We start from the raw sequence: 26,821 nt of genomic DNA, 5'->3' as shown, positions 1-26,821 counted from the left end.
CACACCGTGGCCTTGTCTACACACACACACACAACATGCACTCATTTAGTTAAACCCCTGTGTGGACACTCTTATTTTGGTTTCAGAGTAGCTTATTTTGGTTTAGCTCGAGCTGTGCGGACAGGAGGGTTTTCTGTTCCACAAAATATTCAAGATTTTGAACAGATTTTTGTTCTGAATTGGGGATAACTGAAACGGACATTTTTGGTTGGCTGGTTGCTTGCCTGGTGAGTGCGTATGCATGCACTATTTGCTTCCCCAGCTGGGAAAGCTGGCCACTCAGGGAGCCTGGCAGTCTGCCAAGAGGGCAGTTTGGGGAGCCCTGGGATCCTACCAGCTGTGGAGCCAAGGATCCCACTAGCCATGGAGCTGGACCCTCTGGGAGCTGGGGAACCTGGAAGTCTGGACTCCCCACAGCCTTCCAGGCAAGCTGCAGAGAAGCTGGAAGTGGTGTGTGAATTGGCAGGAAACCAGGCAGATAGGCAGGCAGCCATCCGGGCTGGTTTCCATCAAAAGTTTCAATATAATTAACACATCCCAGGGAATGTTTTGATTCTGAACAATCAGCATTTTCTGCAGGAAAACTGTATCATCAATAAAATTTCAACTAGCTCTAGGTGTAGCCTAAATCTATTCCGAATCAATTTAACCTAAACCAAAATACGCCTCTCTCCAACTGAAATCCTAGTGTGTTCACACAGGGGTTTGCCCTTGTATAACTAAACTGGTTTAAATTTACAAGGCTCAGATCAAGTTGGGTGCCTGTCTCATGTAGGCCCCTTTGAAAATTCTAGCCTAAATCTTTCTGATTTCTCTTTTCCACATAGAGCTAGGTATCACAGAATCATAGAAGATTAGGGTTGGAAGAGACCTCAGGAAGTTATCTAGTCCAACCCCCTGCTCAGTGCAGGACCAACCCCAACCAAATTTAATAATAGTAGGCAATGATGCTTGCTTATCTTATTATTAGGTAGGAACTTCTAGGGCCCCCTCACAATATCTAAGCACTTTAACTATTACTGTTGAGTGGTTACTTACTGCAGTTAGGCTTGAGAGATAGGAATTATGTTCTGGGTTAATAAATATTATATTTTACTTTGTGTCAATGATAATCTGTGTGCATTTTATTACCTCTTGGAAAGCATACACCTAATTTTCACTTTTGACTCATCAGTTTAGGAACATTTCTGGTTACAAAGCGAATTGTAGCAAAACGTAATTTCCTCCCCTTCCCTGGGAGATCATGCTTTACAGATATTTGGAGCTAGATCCAAATCTAATTTGGTAGGGTAATTATATTACTATGCAATTCTGGAGTCTTTTCTGTACAGAAAAGGGATGGTCTTCAGCTTATTTAACAAAACATTTGCCTTCATTTCATTTCCACGCACAATCAGGTCAACCTGAAAATTGCAGGCCTTTCTCCCAGATTTTTTTGTGTGTGTGTGTGTGTGTGTGTGTGTGTGTGTGTGTGTGTGTGTGTGTGTGTGTGTGTGTGAAAGTTTTGTTCAAAGTTGAACTGCTGAGTAGCAAAATATAAAGGGGAAGATTTAAGCATCTGTCTGTAAAAGAGGAATGTCCCTCTGGGTATGTCTGACGGTGGAGCTGGGAATGGGATTCTAAACTCGAGGAGAAATACAGTACTCATGCTAGCTCTCATCAAACTAGTGTGCAAAAAATAGTAGTGTAGCCATGGAAGCATGATCAACCAGGGATGCCCCCTGGATTTTTCCAATGATACCCACCATCAATCCAAATAGAGCCATCCCTGCTTGCAGTCACTGGCCCCAGCGCCTCAAGTCCAGGGCATGCTCAGCCCCCACCTTCCAGTCCAGTCTGCCCAGATGCAGTATCATTCCCCACCCCTAAGAGAGGACCCAGGCTACTGGAAGTGGGGCAAAGCCAAGCAGGTTCCTGGGCAGGAGTCAGCCTTATGGCAGTAACGAAAAGCAGCAGCACTGCCCCCTATCTCCCCACTGTCTAGTATGCTCACTCAGGCTTGCCTCCAAAGCACATCTGTCCTAATGGCCGTGGGGCCAAAATTAAGTGAGTGGTGTTGCATTCCTCCTCTGCAAGTAGGAGTTACAATGCCCCTCACGCAGTTTTGTTCCAGCAGGCCCCTCATCACAATTCACTGAAGGGACCGTGGGACCAAACCAGTAGGTCGATGTGCAGCAGTGCTGCTCCTTCCTGCCGCTGCAAATAATACACACCAGCATTCTTGCATTTGTTCTTGACTCCAGCAGGTGGCTGAGAGAGAGAACGTTTCTCGAACCCACAGGATTTATGTGAGAAAGGCACCTATAAAATAGTTCTTCAAATACCTAAAGCAGTTCAAAGTTAAACAACTTTGCTCTCCAAAAGATCACATATATATTTTATGGGTATGTTTAATGTTATTTTCATCTAAATTTTTCATTTGCACATTATTGTAACAAGTTGTCACCTTGAATTGTATTGGACTGTTTCACTGAACTCCATGTTGTGGGAGAAGAGATTGGCTATTCTCTAACCATCAATTATTTGGACAGGCTGCCTTAATTGGCATCACAGCTGTAATCTCAAAATTAACTTAACCTGTGAGTGATTTGATCCTAACTGTGTCAGTTATTTGGCTGGATTCTAAATATAGGAACTTGCTTTTAAATTGGTAATACCCTATTACTTTTGGGACTCTTAACTAAACAAGATTGTTGCCTTTGCATATTATTACATATTATTTAGATGATTTAATCAACCTGCTAATTAATTAAATGATTTGAAGTTAACCCATTTTCTTTTAACCAACCGGAAAGCTCTATACACTGGCATTTCTGATCACCATTGAAAGTCCGGTTTATAGTCTGGTTGGCACAGGGCTAGCAAGTGGTTGGTTCGTGGGAGGGGGCTCAGGGTGCCAGATCCGGGAGTGCTCACCTTAGGCAGCTCCCCACAAGTGGCGACCTGTCCCAGCTGCTCCTAGGTAGAGGCATAGCAGGTGTCTCCGCGCGTTGCCTCCACCCACAGGCGCCACCCCTGTAGCTCCCATTGGTCATGTTTCCCAGCCAATGGGAGCTGCAGAGCCAGCGCTCTGGGCAGGGCCAACATGCAGAGCCGTCTACCATACCTCCAACTAGAAGCAGCCAGGAAAGGTCTCCGCTTGGAGGGAGCCACGCGAGGTGAGTGCCCCCAGATCTGCCACCCTGAGCCCCCTCCTGTGAACCAACCCCGAGCCCTCTCCAGCACCCAAACTCCCTCCCTCTTAGTTAACTGGCATTTTTCACTTACCGGCACTCCCATTCCCCCAACATGCAGATAAAAACAGCTTTTACTGTTCAAAGTTATCAAACTCTGGTTTTTGCCTCTACAGAGAGGCACAGTAGACAAAATTGGTTATAGCTAGTAATTATTTTTTCTGTGTGTTACTAAATATTTCTTACTCCCTAAGGAATGCAAAACTTGTTTGGATTAATATTTTTGCCTGGCTGCACTACTTTAATGCTCAAGGAAAGGGGGATCTATCTGCCTACTCTGACATACTATTATTGGTCCTTTAATATTGAAAATACATACATTTACTTTAGCCATAGTTGTAGTTCCCTGTTGAGTACATGTACTTTCAGAACTTCTGCATCCAGGTTACATACAGAATCTTAGAAATGTAAGACTGAGGGACCATAATAAATCATCTAGTCCAGTCCCCTGCACAGAGATAAAACTATGTATTAGCCAGACCATCTGTGACAGGTGTTTGTCCAATGTGTTCTTCAAAACCTCCAGTGACGGAAATTTCACCCACAACCTCCCTAGATAATTTGTTCCAATGCTTAATTACCCTTACATTTAGGAAGTTTACCCCAATATCTAACCTAAATCTCCCTTACTGGAATTTAACTTCTTGTCCTGTCCTCAGTGGTTAAGGAGACTAATTTATCACCTTCTTCTTTCTAACAACCTTTTACGTACTTGAAGACTTATGAACCCCCTCAGTCTTCTCTTCTCCAGACTATACAAACCCAATTTTTTCCAATCTAGATCTTTAATAATTTTTATTGCTCTTCTCTGGACTTTCTTCAATTTGTCTGCATCTTTCTTGAAGTGTGATGCCCAGAGCTGGACACAATACTCTAGTTCAGGCCTTATCAGTGCTGAGCAGAATGGAAGAATTACTTCTTGTGTCTTGTTTACAATTCTCCTGTTATGATGTTCTCCAGAATGAGGTTTCCTTTTTTTGCAACAGTATTACATTGACGATACATGCTTAGTTTGTGATCCACTACACCCCCCAGATCTTTTTCTGCAGTACTCCTTCATAGGCAATCATTTCCCATTTTGTATTTGTGCAATTGATTATTCCTTTCAAAGTGTAGTACTTTGGATTTGTCCTTATTGAATTCCATCCTATTTACTTCAGACCATTTCTCCAGTTTGTCAACATCATTTTGAATTCTAATCCTGCCCTCCAAAGCTCCTGCAACCCCTCCTAACTTGATATCTGCAAACATTATAAGTATACACTCTCTATGCCATTATACAAATGATTTATGAAGATATTGAATAGAATCGGATCCAAGACAGATCTCTGCAGGACCCCATTTGATATGTGCCCTTCCAGCTCTATTGTGAACCATTGATAATTACTCTGAGTATTGCCTTCCAGTCAGTTGCGCACCCCATTTATATGAGAGGTTTCAGAGTAACAGCCGTGTTAGTCTGTATTCGCAAAAAGAAAAGGAGTACTTGTGGCACCTTAGAGACTAACCAATTTATTTGAGCATGAGCTTTCGTGAGCTACAGCTCACTTCATCGGATGCATACTGATGAAGTGAGCTGTAGCTCACAAAAGCTCATGCTCAAATAAATTGGTTAGTCTCTAAGGTGCCACAAGTACTCCTTTTCCATTTATATGAGGTTCATCTAGGATAGATTTCTCAGAATAGCCTCTCCCCTAGTCACTTTATCCACCTTCTGTAATAAAGAGTTATCCCCAATGCATTCTAAGAACCTCTTGGATAATCTGTGTCCTGCTGTTACGTCTGGGCAGTTGAAGTCCCCCATCATCACCAAGGCCTCTGTTTTGGATGATTTTGTTGACTGTTTAAAAAGCGCCTCATCCACCTCTTCTTCCTGGTTAGGTGGTCTGTAGTAGACACCTACCATGACATCAGGCTTATTTTTTACCCCTTTTATTCTTTCCTAGAGACTTTCAGCAGGTTTGCCTTCCACTTCTATCTCAATCTTCCATGCAAATGTATGCATCATTGATGTATATCACTCTGTCCGATAGCGTAAGAGCATGCAGAAGTAATCAATCCAGGGCATGATCATTTCACCTGAGTGTAGGCAACAGACCACCTGTGTATGGGTATGGGTATCTCCCACCCTGCGTGGAAGTGGAAAGAGCCATCTGAGTAGGATCATTTTCTACCCCAGAGCTCAACCCCTGCAAAAGACGCTGTGTATGGCAGAGATTCATGTAAAGAGGGATGGTTCAGCATGTAAGGCATTCACAAGAAAGTCAGGAGACACAGGTCCAATTCCCTTATCTGCCAAAGACTTCCTGTGCAACCTGTCTCTGTGTACTTTAGTTCTCCATCTGTAGAACAGGGATAATACTTCCCTACCTCACAGGTGCGTTGTAAGGATAAATACATTAAAGATTGTGAGGTGCTCAGATACTATGGTGATGCAGGCCATGTAAGACCTAATCGAGAGACATGTGGAGCAGAGGTAGCAGTGCACTATGCACCCTCCAGCAAGAAGTAGGGATCTTCCCAAAAGATGGTAGACTTCAGAACGCTTAGACCTTGGGATAATCCCATTAGACAAATGAGAGTGTACTCTGCCTATATTCACCAAATGTTCTTTAAGGCATTTTAAAGGAATGTGATTTATATTATATATATATACACATACACACACACACACACACACACACTTGTATGACATACAAAAACACTGTTAAAAACATTTAGGTTGTAAAGTCAAGCACTTGAAAGTCAGGAAATGTCAGAATTATGGTTGCCTGTGTACCTTTATTCTGCCCCCTTGTGGTCCACCTGTGCACTGAATGAAGCAGTGGTCCACTGGACAAAAATAGGACAGGATCATGGAATTAAAAACACTGTATTATAATGTAGCTGCATGCAGGGACTGAAGTAAGCTGCATGCAGGGACTGAAGTAAGTCAACTCTGAATCTGGCATTTCCTACCTTTTGAGTGCTTGTCTTTGCAACACAAATAATGTGTGTTTATTTAATGCAGGATATTTTTGTATGTAATTTACTAGGTTCCTTTCCTTTTAAAAAAAGGAAATTTGTACAAATCATATCATTTAGAACTGTAACAAACCCCATCACGCGTCATCAGCACGGTTTGAACCCTGAACTTTCAGCACTTTGCTACTAATTTCTCATTTGAACTACTAAATTCACTAGCACCTGGGGAAGGCTGTAATCCCATGTTAAATGGGCCACAACTGCTATGGCTTGGGTCCAGACAGTGATTAGGGGGAGCTGGACCTGGCCTTCTTTTCCCCCAATAAGATTAGGGCTCCCGCCCCAGGTGGTACGCCCAAAATTGGGGGTGGACTGCTAGGACGATGTGCTGGGTCTGCAGGAATTATGTGGGAAACCTGGCTTTGCTATCTCTCTCCCACACAGGAGCTAGAGGAGCTCCTGCCTCATGTGGTACCCTAGAGATAAGACTGGAAAGGATAACAGCAGAGACAACAGAAAGGAAGAAGTTATATTAGCAGATGGCAAGGAAATAACTTTCTCAGAGACTATTCTAAAATATGGTTGGATCTAATTGTCCAGGTTGTCTCCTGTGAAACATCTGTTTGTAAGAACCTAAACATGTTTGTTGCAATGAGAGGATTAAAGGGTAATATCTTTGGTAAAGGGGAGTCTCATTAAATTTTATAGATTGAGCTTCTTGATCAATAAGAGACAAAAGCATCTGTGGACTGCCAGTTGTTACTTAGCTGTAGACCTTGTTGGAAAATTCCTAAAAATGAAATTTTAACAAATATGGGAATGAAGATTTTTCACAAACCACCCACCCCCAAGATTTCTGACCAGCTCTGCTCAAAAATTCCTAGTTGTGGGAGCTTTAATTTATACAAGACTCCAGTAAATTCCGATGTTTTTACCACTATCTTCTTCTCCATTATAGAAACAGCCTCGGAGAGCAGATCATATCAGTTTCAGTTGCTTCTAAGCTGAGATACATGTAAATTAAATGAATTATGCCTGTCAAACTGGAAATTGCTTTGAGTTTATAGAATCATTAAATCAATTTACTTTTTAATCAGTGTTTATACATATGTCTAATGAATTTGATCCTGTATCTGACAAACGTCAGATAAATAGAAAAAGAAGTAGAGAGAATGAATAAGTCATTTGACTGACGAAGAAAACTATTCAAACTATTTTCTGTTTTAAAACACCACAGGTTTAAGCATAATTTCTCCTTTTACATGTTGTGTTTCGAAAACAAAGGACAAATCACCTTGGCCAGGTAGAATGTTTACAAGAAATGCAGCTATGCACATCTTGAAAAACTGCATTATTTTCAAACAATTCAGAAGTCAGGAGATGATGTTTGAAGATAGATATATGTACCTATCTCAATGAAAATTTAAACGAACACACCACCGGTCAAGAATTTTCTGCATGAATAATAATTATTTTGCAGGGATTTCTAGTGAGTACTGTCAGGTGCATATTAGGTTTGTTTCACATTATTTCAATGGACTCAGTTAGCATATTTCTGAATTCCCTCTCTACGGTGTACAGTATGTTCAAAGGCACTGTACTTTATAAAACTATATAACCCTCAATATGTAACAGTAATCAATTTGCAAGTAAAAGTCATTTAGATATTTAGCAGTTACTCTAAAATCAGCATGTTTAAGTACATGTTTTCAGTTTCAATAATCAAATAAATAATTAGGAATGTCTGATGATGGCACTCTTGTTCATTTACGCTCAAAGCATGACATCTCCAATCACACCTTGCTTTCAACTGAGGAAATAAAAGATTGTCACTATTTGAAAATGTTAACATTTATCATCTGGAGGTTGAGCCAGTTATCTCCAGTCTATAGCTCTGAAACTAGAATTCCACAATATCGATAGGATTATGATAGTGAAGAGTTTAGAATTTGTAATTTTACAGTATATCAAAAGAAACACAAGTGTGTGTTAGTGCTTTGTTTTTCTAAGATGATGCTGTGTTCAAATATCCTGTTACATTCAAAAGAACCTCCCACACTCATGTCTAATAATGGGAAGTATACCATGAATAATCATAGTATGATGCCTCTGACTTCATCTCACAGATATACAAAGTAATCTTTTTGTGATATGTTCATCTAAAATGTGTTTTGCAGTGAGATCTACAATGAATGATTTGTTCCCCTTAGTTATGTATCTATTATCAATCTGTCTAGATGGCTTCCATGACCATAATATTTGATCATCTCTATGGTTCTTAAATATGAACTTCAGTTTATCAGAGCCTAAACCTTTTAGACTAAGATTTTTGAGTTCCCTGCTCAATGGCACTGGACTATCTTTTGTTTTATAAGTACACTTGTAATGAAGATTTTCATTTTCTAAAGCTTTTCAGTTGGCCAACTCGGCTCTGTGATTTTGCCCTTTTGTAAAACACTTGGAATGCTTGTTCTAAAACTTGTATAAAAGCTAGTTTTAATTATGTCTATCTTCTGTATCTGTTCTAAAGGCCAGACAGGTAAAGGACATTATGTAAACAGAAAACTAATTATGCATAGAAAAGGAATTTCAGTAGGCTGTGTGCATGTAACTAAGGTTGAGTAGCAGGGTTTGTAATATAGGGAACCCCCTGGCACTTGGTCTTAATGATAGTGTGCATGATCCTCTTGTCCACTATAATTTACTTAGATTGTAAGCTCTTTGGGGTACAGTGGGGTCCTGGTCCATGACTGGGGTTTGTAGGTGCTACCAGAAGACAAACTAATAATAATAAATTAGTAGGCACTCACTTGTTTCAGGTGAGCTGCCATTCTTCAGCGAACAGTTGATCCTCGGGTTTCTCATTATCATTGCACCAAATATCGGCCACAGTATTCCCTCCTCTTTGCTGCAGAATTCCAAGATCCCTAGCTGTGTCCCAATAGGTTGCTTTAAGAGGCATTGGAAATCTTTTTCCTTTTAATTGGACTATTATCACCACTGACATTCTAGGAAATGACGGTTTATTGATTTCTGCGTTAACTTTGTTCTTCTTTCCAGGGAGGCACATGTTACTTACCTATTTTGTTATAAATTAGCATGCTACACCACATTTTAAATGTTGTAATTAATGAGGAAAAAGTGAAGCAATTGAATCTTCGTGTATTTGAACCCTAAGTAACACGACACATCTATATTTCCACAGAGATACTCCATGATAAAGATGCTTGATTCTCCTTACTTGCCCTGATCAGAGGATAAATGGTAGGAATTGTTTGTACTTTACAATCAAAAATAATTCATCGCAAGCTTTTATACAGCACTAAGTCAGGCAATATCTGGGGGCACCATACATGGCTTAGATTAAGTTTAAAACATTTCCTTCATATAAAAATTAACATCTAACTACTTCCTAAAGCACTTTAAAAAGGACAGGAAAAGGAAGACCTTTTAACAATATGAGGAGGAAAATGAGGGATTTATTTAAAACCTGGAGAAAGTAACTTACCTGAATGTAGGTAGGTTCAGGCCTAAATGAATTTCTTGCAGTTCTTAATTCCAGAGGTAAAGGCCTACTATCAAAAATTCTGTCCCTCCAGGACCCTTGGGAATCAGCCTTAAAATCGTTAAAAGAACCTAAATAGACAGAAATGGTTAGATTGGTTATTCGGCCTTAAAGAGAAGAAAGACTGAACTCCTGTCCTCATGTGCCCTCAACAACCCCACACTTGATCTCACTAGCCCCTCCTCCTCCTCCTCCATGTCCTCATGTTCTAGTATGTAAAAGCCAATGTGTGTTTTGACAACATTTTGTGATATACCTTTATAAAATAAACTCAGAAGGACAAATTCTGCTTTCAGTTGCACCTAGATAAATCCATAGCATTCCATAGGGTTGCACGGATGAAGATAAGTAAAGAATTTGGCTCCGTTTCCATTGGGTTTTGTCCTTCTTTCTTTTTTTAATTTTAACAGTATATTTTGGTGCATCTTTACCTCCATCCTCTCTAGAATCTGTTTTACCTCAGTAATTTTTCTGTTTTAACATTTTTCTAAATTTCTTTTTGTCCCCCTCAAAGACTTTCCTTATATCTCCTCTATCTTCAAGGTCCTATTTTCCTTTCCGATATTCTCTTCCATTTTTATACACTCCTAATTTCTTATTTATGTTCCATATTTTCTCCCTTTCCAATTTGGTGTTTTGCTTGGTTTTATTTTTGCTTTTGCCCTTTGTCAAACTTCTCCCTTCTCTATTAAATCTCTATTACCTTCTTTCCCTTTCCTTACTTGAATTCAGCGGAAACATGTTGAGGCCCACAGTGCATCCAGGAGTATCTTACATAAGGCAAACATAATGGCTGTCAGTACTAACTTTGCTCCACATAATCAGACACCAAGCAAATGAGAGATCAGAAGACATTGCCTAAGGGCTAGTCTATGCTGGGAACTTACATCAGCATAGCTACATGTCTCAAGACTGTGAAAAAGCCATATCCCTGAGAGATATAGGTCTGGCGACCTAATCCCAGTGTAGACAGCGCTAGATCAACAAGAGAATTTGCCCATCAACATAGCTACCACCTCTTGGGGAGGTGGATTCCCTATGCCAATGGGAGAATCCCTCAACTGACATAGGTAGTGTCTGCACTGAGCGCTGCAGCTATGCTGCTATTGTTATTTATGTGTAGACATTAGTTTAGACCCATCTGGCAAAGGCTTGGCTGAAAACATGAACTTTCCATCACACTGCAAAAAGCCGTAAGTGCTAACAGACCAGCAGAGGGAGTGAGTTCCACTGTCAGTCACCCTCCATTAAGAATGCCCTGACTCAAGCCTAGCAGAACACACACCAACAGACTAATCAATAGCACCTCTACTGACAAAGCAATGATGATGATGCATTGAGGTTGGGTGTCAAAGACAATGAGGTCCCAAAACCATATAGAGGGAAAGCAGTTTCTTGCATTGGTTGGGATTCTTCTCATCTTAGAAAAGAAGTTTAAAGAGTCTAAGAACTAAGGATGCGGAAATAATGATTATTTGAGTAAAAATGTAAGAAATTACTGAGGAATTATTTTAAATCACTGGACTGTGCTGACATTTATTATTGATGGTTGCTACAAATCAAATATTGATGAATGATATTAAGCCTTTAATAGGGCAATTTATTTTCTTACTGGAACATATAATTTTTCAAGTCTGTTCATTAGCGTGTAGATTGAAATGATACATTTTGTGCAGAAAGATTTATTGGTTTACATTAATTTTATGACTTGTTTTGGAAAAAAAATTATGAACGAACAGCAAACAACTCATACAAGCAGATTGACTGGTGCATTGAACAATTAATTCTGTAATAGTGCCCAGAAAACTAGGCATCCCATAATGCTCAATATGTTATAAGCAAGCAACAATATAAAGCCCACCAAAAATGATAGTGTAGAACTTTTGTTCTTAATACTTTTAATGGACTTCCATGAAGTACATTTCCTGGAAATTAATAGGGAGGGTAGGGTTAATGACCCTCAACTTCTCTATGGGCCATCAACATCTCACCACCAGTAATTAATCCCCAGGATAGAACATGGAACTCAGTAGCTGTTGCTTAAGTAATTTTAAGCTTTATCAGTTTAAGCTTTGAACTTGCATGTAAAATGTTCAATCATGATGGGATCAATGATGAACATGATGGTTCCGCTCTTAGGGGATGTATCTATGAGGAAGAAATAATTGTTAATGAGTGGAATAATGAGTGGAAACAAAAACTGGCGGACACTGGTGTTGGTGAAGTATTCAATAACTGCTTTCCTTCAGTTTCTACTAAAAACAGGAAAAAGAGTAGACAAACAGAGGTGAACTGGTTCAGACAAAGTAAAGATGGGCCTGAACCTCAGCTTAAGCCTTGAATATGCCTAAAACTTGGCTTGCTTTTTACCAGTCACCAGCTAGGTACCTCTCCTCCCATATTTTCAGAAGTTCGTTAAAAAATCTACATGAAAATAGGGAAATCATAAACATGTTCTCTTGCTTCTGTAGTTTAGGTACAAGATCAGTTGACTTGGTTTCCATGAACTCAGAATAACTGGTCAAAGTACATCAAACTGGAAAGAGGTAAAGAAATAGGGTTCAACAAAATCAGTAGTAGGAACAGTACTATTCAGTATTTCTCATTAATGATTCAGAGAATATATTAATTTGTAGATTGCTAAAATTTTGTGATCCATTGCCTTCCCTGTTTGGAATCAAGCACAAGAGATAGAAGAAAATTATGGAGTGATCTGGAGGTCTCAGAAAGCAAACCCTTTATCTGTTGGGGAGACTCAGCTTATATATGCAGCACTGAAGTACAGGGTAGAAATAATAAAGAATTGTTTGAATTATTATCTATACACATTATAATTTGAAATATACCAGAAGAGTATACCCAGGTGAAAATGGCAAACAAACCAACAAAAAACTAATGACATTTTTTGTGATACTTTATTGCACTTTTGATTTTTCACCCATGACATTTCAGATTTTTATAAAACTTGTTTTCAATGAAATATACAAAAAAGTTGAAAAGCTACTTGTGTGTGAAAATTTGAACATAGGAGTTTTGAAAAATTGGAGGAAAAGATGGAGTTGCCCCCAAAGCCTTGTGGTAGAGAGGTGAATAAGCAGAGAGACTAGAGTTCTCCCCCCCACCCCAATCTTCTCTCTTCTGCCATTGCTCTAATATTCCTATATAACAGCAAAGTACTTTCTCTCATTGAGCCTCAAATTGCCAATGTCAAAGAGGTAAATATTTTCTTCTGTTTTACAAATGGGGGAACTGAAGCTAAGATAAGTTTACTGAAATGCCCAATATCACACATTAAGTCACTGTCAGAACGAGGATTTGGACACAGGCCTCTTGACTTCCATTTTTACAGGTAGCCACAAGATCACAATGCATCCTAAGTAATTTACAGATACACTTTCAGGAACACTCACTAATTTAAGTGCCTAATTTGAGACACCTAGGACTAGATTCACAAAGGAACTTAGGCACTGCAACTCTGGGGGAGAGGGGAAGAGATCTCCCTCATGATTTTTAGCCCCTCATTCTCCAGTTGAAGCTGTTCCAATATGGATAAATACACAGTCACTGGACTAGACAAAAAGTGAAAGCTCACACAAGAATGAGAAGAACGCTATTGCCTGGTAATTACCCAAAATGTAGGAGATCCACGATTCAGTGCTCTTGCTCCAATTATTTATCCACAGTGCAACAACTTTTACAGGAGAGGCTGAAAAAGCCCAGCAACAGAATATCCCATAGCCCAGTGGCTGGGGCACTCACCTGAGAGGCAGTAGATTCCCTGTTCAAATTCTTTCTCCCCTTTCAGACAGAGAGGCAGGAGGGGGATTTGAACTGTTGATCTCCCACATTCCAGGTGAGTACCCTAGCCATTGGGCGAAAAGTTATGAGGGGGCCTGCTGCTCCCTTTTGTATGAGCTTGCTCTGCGCATACTTACAAGCTTGGTGTTCACAGAGGAGTTAGGCAGGGGAATGCCTATCTTATCCCCAGTTTGGGGATCACACTGGGGCTTAGTATCTGCACACCTAGAGTGAGGCAATAGTAGACCTGCTCAGAGGTAGAAACATGGGCACTGAGGCCTTGGCAAAAAACTTAGGCACATAGCAAGTTTAGGTGCCTACAGCATTTGGTGGCATCTAAGTGGGGGTTTTGTGAATACCAGTGGTGCCTAATTCTGGAATTTATGCACCTAAAGCAGCAGCTAGGCACCTAAGTACTTTTGTGTGTCTAGCCTTTAGAGTCAGCTTTAGAGATCTGAGAATTCACAACTTTTTTTTTTTTCTTCAAATGTATGTTGTAGGTGCTCAGCCATTCTCAAAACTCAGACTCCTTGATGTCTCAATTTGGGCATCCAAAATTAGCAAACTCGTTTCAAAACATAGACCTTAACTTCTCTTTGCCTACATTTTCCCCAACTATAAAATGGGGTAATGACTTTTTCTATGTGAAATATACATGATTTGATATGACTATATTGCTACAGGGAGGTAGGTGCATCTCCATCCTCTTATGCAATGGTTTAGAGTTGGGGAACAGGAGCTGACAGGCTGCCGATTTGTACAACAGGGCACTGGGCACAAGGCATTCTCAGACGACTGTTGAGTCCAGAAATAGTTTCCCCACCAACCCCTTGTCTAAGGAAGCCTAACTACGGTGATCTTCAGAGCATGCTGCAACTCTTCTCTATTCATCTAGATACTTTGGTCACATTAATGCAGTCCTGTTTGAAAGAGGACTATGTTGACAAAAAACAAGGTAGCTTTTAGCTTGTGCCAGTAATGTCCACATGGGGCAGTTACAGTGCAACTCTTTGGTGCACTTTGCATTTCACACCCCATTGTTTGCATGGTGGCAGTACCTGTAGATAAAAGTACCTGTCAGGGTGGTTTAAAGGGAAAGGGTATTTTTACCTTGATATTTTCTTTTGATAACATTCTCCACATATATAAAGATTTGAATTAAATCACTAATTACAACTTATTTGATACACAGAAGAATCCTAAGAAACTACTCACTGGTCTCTAGAATTCAATATGTCTAACAGAGGGTAAAAGATAACAAATGCACCTTAAAATCAAAAGTATTCAATTATTTATGTGCTTATAAAAAAAAGAGGTCTTTGATTGACAAGAAATAAAACATTTACAAAGATAAAGGAGTTTGAACTTGCCCCCAACAAAATAGAAAATCAAGATCAAACAGCAATGGTGGCACACAAAGGGAATGTATTGTCGTCATTAGAACCATCATCAGAACACTAAAGTTAACAGAGATCTATGTGACAAACCAGTGCAATGTGTCTCTGTTCAGCACAAAATGTACAAATTCTGTACAAAATATAAAAATCCAGCACTGGCAGGGAATATAGTTTTTGGATGACCAAGCAGGCCTTTCCAAATGTAGTTTCTCTAATTTTTTGATATTGCATTCAGAGCAAAACCAGTTCCTGGGGATTAACATAAGAATTGCCATGTTGGGTCAGACCAGTAATCCATCTAGCCCAGTATCCTGTCTTCCAACAGCCAATGTCAGACATTTCAGATGGAATCAACAGAACAGGGCAATCAAGTGATCCATGCCTTGTAGTCCAATCCCAGCTTCTGGCAATTAGAGGTTTTGGGACCCTCTGCTCATGGCTAGGAGTTACGGTGTGGGAGGAGTCTCAGGGCTGGGACAGGGGTTGAGGTGTGGAGTGCTTACCTGGGGCAGCTCCTGTTTGGTGCGAGGGGTGCAGGTGGGGATGTGTGTGTGTGGGGGGGGGGAGGGGCGCGTGCAGGAATCAGGGCTAGGGGTGCAGGATCTGGGAGGGAGTTAGGGGCATGAGATTGGGGTGTGGAGCGATTACCTGGGGCAGCTCCTATTTGGTGGGAGAGGTGCAGGTGGGAATGAATGAATGAATGAATGAATGAATGAATGAATGGGGGGGGGTGCAGGAGCTTCCATTTGGTGCGAGGGGTGTGTGGTGGGGTTGCAGGAGTCAGGGCAGGGGGCTGTGGTCATGGGGGTGATCCCATCCCGCTGCCCTGAGTGGCTTATGGCTGGGGGAGGGGGCAGGTATGGGGAGGGGGCAGGTATGGGGGCCCCCACTTTGCTCTGCCCTGATTCCACCCCGTTCCCCAAGGCCACACCCCTGCTGTTCTCCGCCTCCTCCCTAGAGTGCACTGTAGCTCTGCTCCTCCCCCCGTAGCACACGGAGCACTGGCAAACAGCTGTTCAATGATGGGGGCAGCACTGGGAGGGAGGAGGAGGGGCGGGAACGTGGCACAGTTAGGGGAGGAGGTGGGGAAGCTTGGTTGCTGAGCCTGCAGCAGGAGCCCCAGGAGCCAGCAGGACTAAACTTCTGCCCCCACAGCTGCCCAGCCCTGAGTCCCCATGCCAGGGCACCCTGTGTTTCACTGTAAATCCACCTCTGGTGTTGTGCGTTGTACAGGAGCAGTGATTTAAAGTAAAACAGGGGTACCTTACTCCTTTGGGGCAGAGGAGCTGGGATTTCTGAGAGTAGCCAGTGTCAGGGTCTGGATATCACAGGGGAATGCTCCAAAGGCACTCTTGGACTGGGGTGCACCTATTCTCTACCTGCAAGGTAAAGACAGTTAATAGCTTTGTGACTCTCTACTTCAAAGCAGCACCCTAGAACACCCATATTTACCACTGTCTATATTTTTATATATTATTATTATTTTTTACACAAACTATGCCTTGTGAGGTATCATTTTAAAAAAGTCTATCTGTTGAACATTAATATCCTATTGGATTGTATATGTTATCATATGTGGAGTTATGCAGTTTTGGTGTGGGTGGGTGTGTGTAATATGTTGTGAAGTTGGGAACACCTACAACCAGCCTTTCAGGTACAACAGAATAGCCAGGTGCGCTGATGGCCCGTTAAAGGGAATCCACTCTCCCACTGGCCATCCCAGAAGGCTTCTCAGAGAGAGAACATAGACAATGGAGACTGCTTGACCCTAAGGCTACGTCTACACTTCATTTTCATCGTTAAAACTTTTGTCACTCAGGAGCATGAAAGAAACACCCCCCCAGAATGACAAAAGTTTTAACAATGAAAAGCACCGGGGTGGGCACCACTTTATTAGCGGGAGATTCTTCCACTGCCAAAGCTACCACCTCTCATTGGGGGTGGTTTTATTTTGTTGCCAGGAGAGCTCTCTCCTGATGACAAAGAGCGGCTACACTGCATACTTTACAATGGCATGGCTGTTGTGGCACAGCTGTGCCATCGTAAGGTGTGCAGTGTAGAGATAGCCTCAGCTGGAACACAGAAGTGGTAAGCTATAAAGAAATCTGTTAGCAACTGCTTTTTGCAGACTCTTAGCCCAATTGATTAGACTAAAATAAAGGCATTCTTTCTTACCTTTCATGTGAAGCATTGAAGTAATTCTTGTGTTAACCTAATAAATTGATGTCACTACTCATTGTAGTAATTGGTCAGCCAGATAAATTGAACCATTGATCTATTGATTTAATTTCAATTACAACCCTAATTTGATCATTGCATTATATTGGATTAGAGAAATTAGAAGTAGATTGGTTCATGAGATATTTGCTTAGTGTCATATCCTTTTAATAAATCCATAAAAACACATTAGACTGGTTTCCCTCTGAAAACTTCAACATGGAAAAATGTATTTAGAGCTGAAGGTAAATATATCGAGTAGCTCCTGCACTGGCATTTTAATTAATTTTGATAAAAATCCTTTTACCACTGCACTGTTCCACAAGCTAATACAGGGTTTCTTAAGCTTCACCATAGCAAGTCTCCCCTAAGCAAGAGTACTTCCACCTCTGTAATTGTAAAATTTATAAAGCTATCTTTATTGAAATTTCATAAGATAAAAAGAACAAACCTTATACACATCCTGGTGCTGCTGATTGAGTTTTTGGGGACTCCTGAGTCCTTAGTCTGATAATGCTACTGGCACACCAAGTACTTTCTATTTCATGGTTTTTCTCCTTTGATCTACCTTTTATGACTCCACTGTTGCCACATTTACAACCTCACTTCCCTCTCCCTGCTTGGTTGTTAATCATCTCAGTGTGAGGAGTAGCCCTGTTGGCCAGTAAATCTTGCCTTTTGTGTTTCCTGATAGGGAGAGAGAGACAGACTGAGACATTAGCTCTTTTAAATACCAAATGTAATAAATGTCTCTTACCTCCCCTAGAAGAGGGAATTTATTGGTTTTTACTGGCTATAACTGTTTGTGTGTAAAGAATATATGGCTTTGGTCAGTCAGTAATAGTCTATCAAGTGTCTCTCCCCATGACTGATGTGTTCATTTCTCTGTTGAAATAAACAAAAGCTTTCTCTGATTTGTAAGCATTCATGGCTATCCAGGAGTCTCAGACTTTTTTTTAAAAGTAATCGATAGAAGTACAATATTAAACACCAATAATGAAGAACACACTTGCTTCCTTCAGGGATTTTGTTAAAATACTTTGTTTTATTTTTTTCTCCCTCTGACCTACTATTCAGCAGGCCAGCTCCACCTTCCACTCCTCACTACCAACCCCAGGATTAACATGGCTCTCACCACATCCCATGACTGTTTATTCAGATGGTAGCCAGCCCCGGTATGAACAAGCAAGTACACGCGTGAACACTAGGCACTGGGAGATCAAAAGGACCCCCTTCCCAGTCTTAGGAACCTACTCAAAGACCAAACTCACCCAGAACAAAAGGAACAGGAGTACTTGTGGCACCTTACAGACTAACAAATTTATTAGAGCATAAGCTTTCGTGGGCTACAGCCCACTTCATCGGATACACAGAATGGAACGTATAGTAAGAAGAGATGACACACACAGATAAGTTGGAAGTTGCCATACAAACTGTGAGAGGCTAATTAGTTAAGATGAGCTATTATCAGCAGGAGAAAAAAAAACCTTTAGTGATAATCAAGGTGGCCCATTTAGACAGTTGACAAAAAGGTGTGAGGATACTTAACTTAGGGAAATAGATTCAATATGTGTAATGACGCAGCCACTCCCAGTCTCTATTCAAACCCAAGTTAATGGTATCTAGTTTGCATATTAATTCAAGCTCAGCAGTTTCTCCTTGGAGTCTGTTTTTGAAGCTTTTCTGTTGCAAAATTGCCACCCTTAAATCTTTTATTGAGGGTCCACAGAGGTTGACATCTTCTCCTACTGGTTTTTGAAGGTTATGATTCCCGATGTCAGATTTGTGTCCATTTATTCTTTTGCGTAGAGACTGTCCGGTTTGGCCAATGTACATGGCAGAGGGGGATTGCTGGCACATGATGGCATATATCACATTGGTAGATGTGCACGTGAACGAGCCCCTGATGGCATGGCTAATGTGATTAGGTCCTATGATGGTGTCACTTGAATAAATGTGTGGACAGAGTTGGCACCAGGGTTTGTTGCAAGGATAGGTTCCTGGGTTTGTGTTTTCGTTGTGTGGTGTGTGGTTGCTGGTGAGTATTTGCTTCAGGTTGGGGGGCTGTCTGTAAGCAAGGACTGGTCTGTCTCCCAAGATCTGTGAGAGTGAGGGATCATTTTTCAGGATAGGTTGTAAATCTTTGATGTGTTGGAGAGGTTTTAGTTGGGGGCGGAAGGTGACAGCTAGTGGCGTTCTGTTATTTTCTGTGTTGGGCCTGTCCTGTAGTACGTGACTTCTGGGTACTCTTCTGGCTCTGTCCATCTGTATCTTCACTTCCGCAGGTGGGTATTGTAGTTGTAAGAATGCTTGACAGAGATCTTGTAGGTGTTTGTCTCTGTCTGAGGGGTTGGAGCAAATGCTGTTGTATCTTAGAGCTTGCCTATAGACAATGGATCGTGTGGTGTGTCCTGGATGAAAGCTGGAGGCATGTAGGTAAGTATAGCGGTCAGTAGGTTTCCGGTATAGGGTGGTGTTCATGTGACCATTGCTTATTAGCACAGTAGTGTCCAGGAAATGGACCGCTTGTGTGGATTGGTCTAGGCTGAGGTTGATGGTGGGATGGAAATTGTTGAAATCATGATGGAATTCCTCAAGGGCTTCTTTTCCATGGGTCCAGATGATGACGATGTCATCAGTGTAGCGCAAGTAGAGTAGGGGCATTAGGGGACGAGAGCTGAGGAAGCATTGTTCTAAGTCAGCCATAAAAATGTTGGCATACTGTGGGGCCATGCGGGTACCCATAACAGTGCCATTGATTTGAAGGTATACATTGTCCCCAAAATGTGAAATAGCTGTGGGTGAGGACAAAGTCCAGCCACCAGGTTTGCCGTGACATTATTGGGGATACTGTTCCTGACGACTTGTAGTCCATCTTTGTGTGGAATGTTGGTGTAGAGGGCTTCTACATCCATAGTGGCCAGGAGGGTGTTTTCTGGAAGATCACAGATGGATTGTAGTTTCCTCAGGAAGTCAGTGGTGTTTCGAAGATAGCTGGGAATGCTGGTGGCGTAGGGCCTGAGGAGAGAGTCCACATAGCCAGACAATCCTGCTGTCAGGGTGCCAATGCCTGAGATGATGGGGCGTCCAGGATTCCCAGGTTTATGGATATTGGGAAGCAGATAGAATACCCCTGGTCAGGGTTCTGGGCATGTGTCTGCACAGATCTGTTCCTGTGCTTTTTCAGGGAGTTTCTTGAGCAAATGGTGTAGTTTCTTTTGGTAATCCTTCATGAGATCAGAGGATTATGGCCTGTAGAATGTGGAGTTAGAGAGCTGCCTAGCAGCCTCTTGTTCATTTTCCAACTTATTCATGATGACAACAGTACCTCCTTTGTCAGCCTTTTTGATTATGATGTCAGAGTTATTTCTGAGGCTGTGGATGGCGCTGTGTTCAGCACGGCTGAGGTTATGGGGCAAGTGATGCTGCTTTTCCACAATTTCAACCCGTGCACGTCGACGGAAGCACTCTATGTGGAAGTCCAGTCTGTTGTTTTGACCTTCAGGAGGAGTCCACGCAGAATCCTTCTTTTTGTAGTGTTGGTAAGAAGGATTCTGTGGGTTAATATGTTGTTCAGAGGTGTGTTGGAAATATTCTTTGAGTCAGAGATGTCGAAAGTAGGATTTTAGGTCACCACAGAACTGTATCATGTTCGTGGGGGTGGAGGGGCAGAAGGAGAGGCCCCGAGATAGGACAGATTCTTCTGCTGGGCTAAGAGTATAGCTGGAAAGATTAACAATATTGTTAGGTGGGTTAAGGGAACTACTGTTGTGGCTCCTTGTGGCATGTAGCAGTTTAGGAACCTATCCTTGCAACAAAGCCCGATGCCAACTCTGTCCACACATTTATTCAAGTGACACCATCATAGGACCTAATCACATAAGCCACGCCATCAGGGGCTCGTTCACGTGCACATCTACCAATGTGATATATGCCATCATGTGCCAGCAATCCCCCTCTGCCATGTACATTGGCCAAACCGGACAGTCTCTACGCAAAAGAATAAATGGACACAAATCTGACATCAGGAATCATAACATTCGAAAACCAGTAGGAGAACACTTCAATCTCTCTGGCCACTCAGTAAAAGATTTAAGGGTGGCAATTTCGCAACAGAAAAAGTTTCAAAAACAGACTCCAATGAGAAACTGCTGAGCTTAAATTAATATGCAAACTAGATACCATTAACTTGAGTTTGAATAGAGACTGGGAGTGGATGGGTCATTACACATATTGAATCTATTTCCTTAAGTTAAGTATCCTCACACCTTCTTGTCAACTGTCTAAATGGGCCATCTTGATTATCACTACAGAAGTTTTTTTTCCCCTCCTGCTGATAATAGCTCATCTTAACTAATTAGCCTCTCACAGTTTGTATGGCAACTTCCAACTTATCTGTATGTGTGTATATATCTTCTTACTGATGAAGTGGGCTATAGCCCACGAAAGCTTATGCTCTAATAAATTTATTAGTCTAAGGTGCCACAAGTACTCCTTTTTGCAGATATAGACTAACACAGCTGCTACTCTGACACCCAGAACAGGCTCTGCTCTCTTCCAGCAACTGCACAAGCACCTAGCTGCATGAAATTGATTAGTGCATGAAGAAAAGTTGTGTGTTCTGCAGGTCTTTCAAAATTTAGTACAGCAGCAGCACCTAAAGTCAGACATTACCTGGCTTTAAGTCTTCTTTAAGAGAAATGGAGCTCTCAGTCCCAGATCTGTTAAGCTGCAGAATGTTGCTCATTTGAGAAGGAAAATGAAAACTCCTCCTACTCTCCTTTTCTATGGTCCTGATTTTGATGCTACGTTAGGAAGGGACTTAAGCCTAGTCCCAAACCATGGTGATAAGTTCCTCCTCTCCAGGAATTAAAAGCAGCCTTGACTGCACTCTATTTGGCAGAATAGAGTATGTTTATGGCAAGTGTTACTTTTCATTTGTGCCTCTCTAATCTGTTAGTTGGCTGGCTGATGGGAGAAGTGGGAGAGAAATGGACAGAAAAAACGTGGAATGGCAACTAAAATTAGTTTCATATCTACCAATCCATCCCAAGGGGGCTTAAGCTGTTGGCTGTTAATCCAACATTTAACGTATTGGACGGCCGGTAGCAGCTTTTAACCCTTTCCATAGAGATGCAAAGTCTTCACGGTGATGGTCAAGATATGACCATCTGACTAGATAGATCATTTCCATGAGTATTATTTTCATACCATTGCAACTTTTGGTCCAGTACTATCTGTGCATTAAGGATAAGTACATAGGATCATATTTTCTAAACCAGCAGTGAGCTGATTTGGATTCAGGGCATCAAGCTCAGCTCTTCTCTATATACATTCAAATAAAGATCTGCTGTGATTATTGGCAGAAGGCTGATCGACAGAAGCATCTCTGGTAATAAATCCTATTTAAAAAAACCCACAGGACTATCATGAACCTACCATTGGTTACTGGATTTATAAGCTACATTTTCACTTACTTGACAATTAACAGTCAGTTTACCTACCCTGTTAGTTCAGACTGAACAGGATTTTTCCTACTGTACAGCAGTACTGTGAGTTTGTGCTGATAATTACCAGCTCTACTCATTTGTAGTTGCATATCTGAAATGCAACATTGTATTCCTAGGTGGTTTAGAGTTTGGTCCTGGTGTATGATACCCCACAAATAGCTGAGAGAACACTGAAGAGCCATTACAAAAGCATTGTAATCTGTGAGGACATTTCCCCAAAACATGGCTGAAATTCACCACTGAACAGAGGGCCAGCACTCCTCCTCTGCACCACTTACATCCAGTTTAAGCCCTACTTTGAGGGTTGGAGAATCAGGGGCAGAGGTGGAAGGGAAGAACTGGGGGAGCAGGTGCACAGAAACCTATACTGTCTTGCTTGGGGTGTTCTGGTTGAATTTTAATTTCTATCCCTTCTTTGTGCGCCTCAGGGGCTCCAGGGAGCATGTGGAGGAATCCGTTCTTTGCCTCAGTGGGGGAAATCTGAGTTAGCACCTAAAAAGTTTGCATTTCCTCATCCTCTACCCTTCCTCTTACTGATGCCTGCAATCTGTGTGCGGCAGGGCCAGGAGTCCCCAGCGATAGACAAGTGAGCTGCACCCTATAGTATATCAGTTGGACTACACAGCGTCTTTACTGCATATTCCTCCTACCATCACCTGCTTGCAGGCATCTGTCGTAGAGCTTCACTCTCTAGTCCCCTCTCCCTGGAGTTTCATGTCTCTGTACAGCTTTTCCCAGTCTGTTGCTAAGGAGCTTCCTCTGGGCATATCTTAGCCTCTCTGGCAGCTACCTGAAACCCCTTCACCTTTGGTGTCCTCTATCTTCAGGACCAGCCTCAAGGTATAACATCCCTACCACAGCTGTCCTCTTTCAGTTCTCTCCCACTGGGCCTGAAGTCCTTTCTTTATAAGACCCACCCAATCTGGTTCTCCCCAGCTGGATCTAAGCCTTAATTAGAAATCTCCCCTCCAGGTGACACAGAATGGGCTAACTGGTCCCTCAGACTCCATGTTAACCATTTATTTGCCATTGTGGGCTTATATCCTATCACAGTCCCATTCAATTAGAAGACACACAGGTTTCACATCTAAAACAATATTTTCACAAGTAGAGGTTAGAAACTTAAGGCCTGATTTTCAGAAGGGCTGAGCATCCAGAACTTTACTTTAAGCCAATAAATGCTGCTGGGGCTCAGCACCTCTGGAAAAAAAAAAAAAGTTTGGATACAGTACTGGAGAAAATGTTAAAGATACCAAAAATGCAGAAGATCATAACTCTAACAGCTTGGAATTTCCATGACACAATCTAGCTAGCTTTCTGATAATACTGTTCCCATTGATTGTGAGTTAATGTGGACTACTGAGCTGAAGGGGTCTTTTGCGGTATGTTGACTGTTTTTGTTCTACTGGCACAATATTTTGTTCATTTAAATCCTAATGAACGCTGACTATTTCAATTGGGAAGCTCATTTGTTTCAGTTTACCTTTTTTGTGAGAACTCTCATGCACAGGTTGAAACCAGAAGATACTCTAGAAAAAGGAAATGGGGCATGCAAAAATAATCTGTCCATCTGGCTAAGTGGCTCTTCCTCTTAGGAGGTTTTCCATTTTTATGCTTCTTCAGCAGCAGTGTACAACAATACTTGCACTGTTAGACAAATGGACAGACTACCGGGGGGAAAAAAAAATCTCCATTGTAATCAATGGGAGTTTCTCATTGCTGTTGATCCTTGCTGCATATCTTGTCAATTTCCTATAAGATGTTAACACAGACTTTTATAGACAACTTCAGTTTGTAATCAGATCTGAACTTCCCTACAGTCTGGGGTTGTTCAGGTTTGGGTTTTTTTTCCAGTACCTTCTTTACAAATGTCTGACTTAAAAAAGTCAGAGGTGTGTTTGTCAGTCTGGTAAAGACTGTGTTTGACCCTTGAATTACTGTAAATGGGAACACTAAAACAGTGACACCATCATTGTTCATCACTTTAATATTTTTATTTGAGGGCAGAGGTACTGATGTGGTGATATCAAATGAGCCATCATTAATTCATTACTTTATAGTCATTCTGCTCTGGTGGAGAAATACAGCTAACAGGTCCATTTCCCTCCCAATGTGAGGACTACTGAAAGCAGCTTTTGTCCTATTGACTTTCAACAAAGAGCAAGATCTTTACTTAGCTCTCTCTGAAGAGAGATAGTGAAGACTGCGAATTCTCTGCCATAATACTTTAGTACTAACAGAGAGGCAGCCGTAACTATTCCCTCCATTCCAGGGCTATTGTTTATTATGTATTATTAAATAATGTGAGATGACCCAAGAGGGCCATTGTTTTGCCAAACCCCCTGATATTGCTCACTTTACATGATCAACCAATGTATTAAATCTACTTGTATTTGTTTTAAAACACAAGCACTAATTTTGTAACAAATAGAGTCTCTCAACAGGAATATCTGCATATCAAGATGCTGCCTTTGATCAGTTCAGAAGAAAGAAAACCAAGTCTTCAATCAGTAGTCGAAAAGGGAAATTGAACAGAAACTAGTTTGAATTATTCTCAGTTATTTCTGTATTTGTACAGTTCCTAGCACTATGGGGTCATGGTACATGACTGGAGTCCTTACGTGCTACCACAATACCAAGAATAAATAATAGAGGGAGAGAGAGATTGTTTCTCTGAATATCACATGACTAGCTTTAAAAACAAAACAAAACCTACAATGGATATTAAATGAAAAGTCATTGTTACTAGTAATGGTAAGCTGAATAATATTTAAGGGCCAAATTCTGCTCTCCCTATTCACCTTGAGTAGCGCCTTGCTCCATAGATACTTGTATTGATTTCTATACTACTGATTGCATTGTAAGCTACCATTCAGTGCAACACTGGAGCTGGAAGGTTTAATTTGCATCTTGAGTATACCCACATTAGCGCTGATCGAGCAAGTGTGCTAAAAACATAAGTGTAGTTGCGAGCGGTTGGAGTGGCTAGTACGTACCGAGAGTAGCCCGTCCCACCACGCTCACTTCCACAATGAGACTGGCATTTTAGCTGCTAGTGCAATCAAAATGAGTGCAGGTACATCTTTTTGAGTTTAAAGTGGCATCTTCCAGATCCAGTGTAAACAATACCGTAAGGGTGGCAGAATCTGACTCCAAGTTGGGAGGCAAAAAAGGAGAATAGGCTGAGGCCACCAGGCTCTGCCTTTGAAGAAACTGTCTTGCCAGGCTAATTGCCTTTCCCTGTATCTCACTGTGGTTCTCTTTTGTTTATCTATGGGACATGGAACCCTGCACCTCTGTGAGATAACCAATCATCACTTTGTTACCTGCCTGAACCTGGCTGGTCATGATCTTTTAACATGCTGAGAAAACTTTGTAAACCCAGTCATTTGCTGCCATTCTAATTTTATTAGCCCTAATCCATAAACTTCTACAACAGAAGCTATTGACAAGCCTATCTGCACCACAGCAGAAGGAATAGGTTTCTTGGCATGATTCATGAATGTACCAAATTAATCATTTTTTCCCCCAAAGGTATTTTACAATGTATGCTGTGTAGTTGTAGCTGTGTTGGTCCCAGGAGAAGAGTTGTGTGTTGCTCAGAAGCTTGTCTCTCTCACTAACAGATGTTGGTTCAATAAAGGATATTACCTCACCCATCTTGTGTCTCTCAAACAATGTATGTTATATGCATACTTGGTCAGATGCCTTATTTGTGCTATCCACCCCAATAGAGCTGAACCAGTGATAGAAGCAGAATGTTTTAACAAAAGGGTATGTCTACACTTACCATTTAAAGGACCAAAAAAATCCCCTCTGTTCTAAAACCGTGGGAGCATCTACACTTACCAATGACTTTTTGCAATGAAACTCAGAAGTTTCACCGCAAAAAGAAAACCACCTTCATGAGAGGCATATACCTCTTACCGCTGTTCTTTTTGCACTGCTGTGAAAGTATAAACAGTATAAACACCCTTTGGCCTCCGGAGGATATCCCACGTTCCAGAAGTGACCACTCTGGCCAGCATCTCCACTGCTCTGACACATGGATGTCCGCCCCTCACCCTGTAAGCCCAGGGAAGTTTGAAGCTCCCATTCCCTTTGTTTGTAGCTGTGGCTGGGAAAGCAGCCAGACAG

At 41.5% G+C, this 26,821-nt stretch overlaps 1 long non-coding RNA gene across 1 annotated transcript in view; it reads left to right on the top strand.

Moving 5' to 3' along the window:
• LOC144264920 (uncharacterized) overlaps positions 1-26,344 on the top strand; it is a 43,266-nt gene extending 16,922 nt beyond the window's left edge. The window contains exons 2-3 of the long non-coding RNA XR_013346129.1: positions 9,403-9,461; positions 25,129-26,344. This is a non-coding gene — a long non-coding RNA (uncharacterized LOC144264920). The remainder of the gene's footprint in view (positions 1-9,402; positions 9,462-25,128) is intronic.
• Positions 26,345-26,821: the final 477 nt, after the last annotated feature.

Source organism: Eretmochelys imbricata, chromosome 5 (assembly GCF_965152235.1).
Source record: "Eretmochelys imbricata isolate rEreImb1 chromosome 5, rEreImb1.hap1, whole genome shotgun sequence".
In the NCBI taxonomy this organism is placed as follows: Eukaryota; Metazoa; Chordata; order Testudines; family Cheloniidae; genus Eretmochelys; species Eretmochelys imbricata.
This window is presented reverse-complemented; position numbering and strand designations above follow the sequence as displayed.